We start from the raw sequence: 6,965 nt of genomic DNA, 5'->3' as shown, positions 1-6,965 counted from the left end.
TTCCACTAGCTCGTATAACAACGTAAAATAAGGCTAAAGAGACAAACGGAAGCAAACAAGAATCCCATCCTCACCGTGGAAATGAGCACCAAACTGGGACGGACACTAATCAGCTCAGTTCACCTTTGCCCGTAAAAGAAAATACCCATCAATAACCCATTCATTATTACTGGCTTTAAATGCAAAGTGAGGTATGAAAACCACTATCAACTAAATACCTTAGGTGCAACGGTTAAATCTATATCAAATGGGTACATGAGTTTAAGCCCTTAAAATATCTGCTATAAGTTTTTCATACTGTACTACTTCAATTTCACTCTTCTCCAGGCGTCCTTGAAAACAGCCCTTCATTTGCAAAGAATCCCCACCACCATCACACACACACCCCTCCTCCTCTCCACCCCCACCCTTTTTTGGGTACAGATCTATGTAAACTCAAGAATCTAATCTCTGGGATGGGATAGGTTGGGGGAGGGACCTACAGAAACTAGATCCAGCAGGCAGCAGCCAGTCCAGAAAGACTGTGCAAACAACGGAGTGTATTTTGGGGTAGGTTAGGGCTCTTTTTAAACTGAGTATTTTTATGATTTTATCCAGTTCCCGTATTGTGAAAAACAGCATGTGCATCACAAAAGATTCATGTTATTAATGGTGAAAAGCAAATCGAAAAATACAGCTTTGTGTTTATTTTTCTTTCACATAATTGGTTCTACATCTAGTGCTCCAAATTCGGATCGTTTACAGAAATAGTCGCAAAATAGTTTAACGAGTGCAATCTAAATTAGGAAAATAAAACAAGTGAAACAAAGTATATTGATTATACCCACAGAGAGGCTGTGGTTAAGTACTGTTATTTTATTTAAGAAATGGAAAAGTGCACTAGTTTAAAAATGTTTATGGTAACGTCATTTCTACATAAGTATCTGACACAGTCATGTCTTTCAATAAGTGGGCTCTATTTAAAATGTTCAATCCTACAGGTGAGGAATCCAAACTGTACAGGGCTAAATTCTGCTCTCAGTTACAATGATTGCACCTGTATCCTGAGAAGAGCTTTTGGCTCCTAGATCTCACGTGGAACTAAACACTTTCACTGCATCACACCCAAGGGGAACTTTACTAAAGCAAATGAATTTGCACAGTACTTTGAAGATGGAAAGGACTATGTAAATGTTAAGTATTATTGACATTAGATGTGGTCTTTTAAGGAGCTTTGCATCATCAAAGTCTTATTTAAATCAATGGGATTTGAGGGCATTCAGCAAAACTAAAGGACTGAGGCCAATGTGAGCAAAAAAACTTCACAGCAAATTACATCCCTAAGGGCTTCTTCTCTATGCAAGGCATTATCATTAAAAAGAAAAATTTACACCCAATACAACTTCAGGTTTTTTTAACCCAATGTTTCCCTGATATTTTTCTTAAAAACTTCCTTTCCTTAATTGCTTCTCATTATTCTTGGTTATAATTAATAATTTAAATCAATAGCTCATGTAAAGCTCTAATACTACTTTTCCCTCTTTGGAGTTTTGACCCTTTAGATAGAGTACTTGTAGACTATAGCACATCTCCCTTTTGTCATTAGCTAGCCATGAGTTGTTTTAACAAATGGGGAAACAGATGCAGAAATGTATCCAGTGCACTGACGGTCACCCGGAAAGTCATTGGCGCAGCCCCAGGAGTAACACTGAGGTCTCTTGGCTCTCCGTTCCCTGCCCTATCCAATGGGCTATTTGGGCTCTCAATTCACTATCTACATAATTTTGTAATACTTTTGGCTTCCATATATATGAGCTGATCTTCCAGAACTAGTGGATCTGTATTGTGTTTCAGATCCTGTCCACATTCCCAACCCCCAAAATGTCTCACTGTTTCTATCCCTAGTTCATCTTCATAAGTAACTACCATGTCATTTAAATATGCTCTTAGCAGAATTAAATTGCATGCTGGCTAACACACCAGCAGCTACCCTACAGTGATATTACAATCATTGCTTTCACCTGTGCAGATGAATCAGTGGTAGCAATGGTGGAAAATTTTAGACAAAACTCTTCTGGCAATTACACCCTCATCTGGGTGCTCTCAACTTATTTGCATATATTATCATCAGCAGTAAGGAACTTGCACTGGCATCTATAACACTGAACTGGTGCCAGACGGACTGCAGACAAAATGGCCTGTTTCTAATAGATGGAATTGAGATCAGTGGCAGTGAACTAATTGTTCTTCAAATTGAGATCAAATGAGCTATGAAGTTCCCCCAAATAATCTGCAGCAAGCAAAAATTGCTTCAGGAAATACTAGCAAAATAACAGTTTGAGCTTAATCCATATTCCTAAACCATTGATCTTGGAGGTCTTAGTCTAGTCTCTGCTGCATCCTGCATGTATACTCCACTCTGCTTATTGTGGCACTATTATCAGTCTCTGCTCAGGCAGGGCAGTACCCAAGATAGCTCATTAAATAGATTAAGAATTTGGTCAATGTCAATGACAAACCTGTAATCAGTATCACAGTAAAACAAACATATTAGAGATCTTCATTTTGCCATTTCTCCCAGATACTTAACATTTATCAGGTTGTAATCTTTTAAAGTTCACAGTAATAATGATCTACACATATACGACACACTTTTCAGGGACATCTCAAAAGGGTTTTATAAATATTAAATAATCTTCACATGACCAGTTTAGAGATAAGGAAACATCACCACCCCCATTTTACAGATTAGTTAATTGAAGCAAAAAGAGATTAATTTGATCTTTTCAAGAATCACACAGTGAGGCCTTGTCCACACTTAAAAGGTTTTGGGGTACACCAGCAGAGCAATACTGGCAACATCCACTGCCCCATCCCCCATGGAGACATAGTTTCTACCAGCTAATGACTGCTTCTGCCAGTATAGTTTAAAGCACTTCCCTGAATTATGGACAGGTCCTCATAATCCCCTCCTCTAAACTCTAGACAACATTCCCTCTTGATGCAGTAAAGTGTCAAACATTTAAAAAACTGCTCCTTTTTTATATACAAAGCTTAATTTGGATTTTGGACAATTATCTTTTATGACCAAGTCATTTTTCTGAAATGCAGTACACTATAACCATCACAGTTAATACTCTCACCATCCACTACAACTATGACCCTGTGCCCTGAGCCCAATATTTGATATATAATCCTGAGTAGTACAAAAGAAAGAGAATGAATCAGCAGTCAGGATCAGGGCCCTACTGCACTAGATGCTGGTACAAGTGAATATTTGCTTCAAAGATTTTTGGAAGTCACTGAAATGATGATTAGGCACAAGAGTTGTAAGCCCAGGATACTTTTCCCCCATGTTTGTGCAATGAATGAACTGATTTTACTCAGTCTTAAAGTAATAATAAATAATAAATTCATTTCTGGACTGGGACAAAGCATGTAAAATTTTAGCCAAAATGGTGATTTTTTTTAGAGTTGTGGGAACAATTGGAAATACCAGGTGACTCATATGGAATTCTCAATGTGGCGGCTACTAAACAAATGCTCTTATTATACATTGCACATTCATGTTTTGTGTTAACTCAAATGTTGCCAGGAAGCCTGATTAATTATACAATTATCAGTGAATTAATATGGTTTAAGTCTGAAAATGTGAGTGCTAAATGTATTCTGCTTGCAATCTCTGCACCTCCAGTGACCATTTTGGACTAGTTTAAGTCAATTTCACAACAGGGAGCTGTTACATTCACAGGCAGCCACAGAGAGTGAGAACAGCATGTTAACATACTGTAGAATGGCTGGTTTTATGGTATCCAATAAAGATACTGAAAAATGTCTACAGAAGAGGTATTCTTAAACATTTTTATATCATGGATTACATCTGAATTGAAAGATGGTTTCATGGACCCACTTCTCTCCCATTTGCTATCCGATGAACCACCTCCCATCCCATTCAAAATCATATCATGTCCCTGTAGCAAATGACAGCAATTGATTCCGTTGAAAAATAATATTAGGAAAGTATTTAATGGAAGCAGTTGCTCGTAGTTAGTTGCTGCAGGAATATTATGTGGTTACAAATGGGAGGAGAAGTAAACCAGAGTGAATGAGAGGAAGGTGTCTGTATTTAATGCTGTGTTGGTTGTCTTGCAATTTTCACATGCTTTAATACGCAGAAATGATAATTTATTAATTTATCAATAATAATATTCTTCCCCGCACCCCCAAGATTTGTTCTGCAATGCTGTTTCCATTCATCTGAGAACCAGAGTTCAGTCCATAATCCCTGCCCTCTTTCATAGTTAACATCTTCAGCAATGCTAAGTTGTTTTATAGCTAAAGTCAAGGGGTGGGCAAACTTTTTGGGCTGAGGGCCACATCTGGGTATGGAAATTGTATGGTGGGTCATGAATGCTCACGAAATTGGCGGTTGGGGTGTGGGAGGGGGTGAGGACTCCGGCTGGGGGTGGGGCTCTGGGATGGGGCCCTGGGGTGGGGCCAGAAATTAGTTCAGGGTGCGGGAAGGGGATCCAGGCTTGTGGTTGAGGTGCAGCGGGGATGAGGGTTGGGTCTGGGGATGCGGGCTCTGGGCTGGGGCTGGGAATGTGGGTTGGGGGTGCAGAAGATGCTCTGGGCAGGGATCAAGGGGTTTGTAGGGTGGGAGGGGGATCAGGGCTGGGTCAGGGGATTGGAGCGTGGGAGTGCAGGATCTGGGCAGTGCCTGCCTCAAGCAGCTCCCATGTCCCCCCTCCAGTGCCTACATGGAAGTGCGGCCAGGCAGCTCTGCCTCGTCCACAGGTTCCACTGCTACAGTTCCCATTGGCCATAATTCCTGGTCAATGGGAGCTGTGGGGGTGGCGGTTGGGGCGGGGGCAGCATGCAGAGCCCCCTGGTTGCCCCTACGCATAGGAGCTGGAGAAGGGACATGCTGCTGCTTCCGGGAGCTCTGGCATACACGGGGTGGGGCAAGACTGCAACCCCGCTTCCTGGCGGGAGCTCAAGGGCCAGATTAAATGTCTTAAGGGCCAGATGCGGCCCCTGGGCCGTAGTTTGCCCACCCCTGCTATAGTCCATAGCTAACCAGACAGAAAATAGCAGGGGCTATAACTCAAATGTCATAACCAGGTCTATCATTACTATATAGATTTATAGACAAATATAAACCAGGTCTATCATTACTATATAGATTTATAGACAAATATAAACTGGACAGGCAGTTACCTAAGCCAGAAAAAAAGTGGTAAGGGCAGCAAAATGCATATGTGTGTAAGTAAAATCAGTCTTGAGTACTTGTGATTATTCTTGATAGAGCACCTTTCATGAATACTGAAGTCCTCAGTTTACCCAAACCACTGATTTGTAATTCCCATTCAGTCCTTTGACTGTTGGGCCTGACAAGTATGCCCATGGTTATAGTGCATTTTGACCTCAAGGAACTGCACAGTGATCACCAACTCAATTAACTGAGGCTACCAGACAACTATCCAGGAGAAATGACTTTCAGCCTCTAGCAGCCTGCTATAGATTTGGTGAGCTATGTGGAGAGGCAGCAAGATGTTTAATAACTGTCGTGTGTGTGAATGAGGGCAGGTCAAGACCAACAGTTATCTCCAGTTAGTGTCTCATCTCATAGCAACAAGCTATGGACCTATGGAAAAAGATATTTTGCTAACTGATTTGAAATGAAGGTTCCTGGGATGAGCACACTGCACAAACCCCTCTATGCTAGCAACACCGATTCTATACGACACAATACAGACACTTCCTACAGCAATGGAAGAGTTTCTTCCTTCACTGTAGGTAATCCACCTCCTCAAGCAGCAGTAGCTAGGTTAATGGAAGAAACCTAAGGCTTAGGCCAGCATAGCTACAGCACTCATGGAAGCATGCCACTCAAAATGTTACGTGTAGACCAGGCCTATAATGGGGAGACCTTGTGTGTAATTGTTTCTGTTTACATTGAAAAACAGTAAAATAATTTCCCTATGTTGTTTTTCCTTGGTTTGTGGCTTTTTATTACTATTAATTAGGTGGTTTCTCTCTCAATTTAGGTGGAAATGTTTATTTGTTTCTCCATTTTCTTTCAGCTCCCCCACCTCCTCCTTATTTCAGAGATTTTATTTTCTAATTTTCAGAAATATTTTAAACAATCTGTGTATTGAATATGCTAGCATGAACTCATCTTTGTAGAGTTGAGATGTAGGATAGCAGACAGGAGTGTGGCTCTTAGTCCAGAAAAGGTAGCTATCTAACTACATACACACTAGTACATCAATCCAAGATTTAAAGTTAATAATAATAACTAATGGTATAATCAAAGAGCTCACAGGTTACACTACACTTAGGGTTTTAATCTGTGAAACTGAAGAAAACATGTTTTTTTGCCGACTAGACTGCGTCAAGCTTTAAGCCTTCTTTTTAAAGGTTATACGGTTGATTGTTCCTGTTGTAGACTTGCTAGTTTCTCTCTGATGAAACGATCTGCTTTATTGCACTCGCTGGGGATTTTTTCTCTCCAACTCGTTCCTCATGATGCAATTTTCCCAGTCATTTACACAAAGCAGCCACAGAGTTCAGGACGGACGCTAGGACCCTGCGGATGGGCTCCAGCTAGCGTCGGATTGTTTACCTAGAAGTTAGCTTTATACGTGCAGAATTCACCGTGTCCCCTGAATTCCCATAAGCAGAATTGCAACAAACAAATTAACTTATCGACTCGAATGATCAATAGCATGATCAGGCGTTCAACCCCTTCCACCACCAGTGCCCCACCCCCCGTGAAAAAAATCGGTTGACGTAAAGGAGGGGCAATAAACTAGTTTCTCAATAGGCTTTAAGGACTAAAAGTTAGGAAAACCATGCACTAATGTCCTGACCTTGATTGTGCACGAAATAATCCAAGGCTGGAATGTATTAGCTCAATGTACAGTTGGAAAGGCACACTTTATAGTGCGTTAGGATGGGAAAAAATCTTTAGGATTTATTAG

Source organism: Mauremys reevesii, linkage group 7, assembly GCF_016161935.1.
Source record: "Mauremys reevesii isolate NIE-2019 linkage group 7, ASM1616193v1, whole genome shotgun sequence".
Classification (NCBI taxonomy): Eukaryota; Metazoa; Chordata; order Testudines; family Geoemydidae; genus Mauremys; species Mauremys reevesii.
The sequence above is the reverse complement of the archived record's forward strand: the minus strand, read 5'-3'. Positions refer to the sequence as shown.